The 345-nt window shown below is 52.2% G+C and overlaps 1 protein-coding gene across 1 annotated transcript in view; it reads right to left on the bottom strand.

Moving 5' to 3' along the window:
• The window catches only part of LOC103772812 (tyrosine-protein kinase HCK-like), a gene marked incomplete at both ends in the record, with an annotated part of 5,478 nt that overhangs the window by 346 nt on the left and 4,787 nt on the right, over positions 1-345 (bottom strand). The window lies entirely within an intron of this gene.

The raw sequence follows: 345 nt of genomic DNA on the forward strand, positions 1-345 counted from the left end.
GGCGAGATGCTGAGTTAGCTGGAGTACACAGGTTTGCCCCCCGGTGGAGCAGATCAGGTGGGAATCAGAATCCTTTTGTATAAATTTAAAAAAAAATAAAGGCTACACTTCTCCATCTGCTGAGTCTGCAAAGGGCCATTCCTTCCAATAAAGAGAAGTTGGTGTGCTGGTGGAACTGGGCCTCCAGAACAGCCCCATTAAACCCACCCGCCCCTCCTTTGGAAATGGAGACCAGTTCTCCTGGAGACCCTGACTAAGGCTGGAGTCCCATGGAGCTGAAGGAGCTCAGCACCTTTCTGCAGGATCAGCCCCCAAGGCAGTAGATAGAGTAGCTGGGCTGAGCCC

The sequence above is a fragment of the Merops nubicus genome, unplaced genomic scaffold, assembly GCF_000691845.1.
Source record: "Merops nubicus isolate BGI_N331 unplaced genomic scaffold, ASM69184v1 scaffold27545, whole genome shotgun sequence".
Lineage (NCBI taxonomy): Eukaryota > Metazoa > Chordata > Aves > Coraciiformes > Meropidae > Merops > Merops nubicus.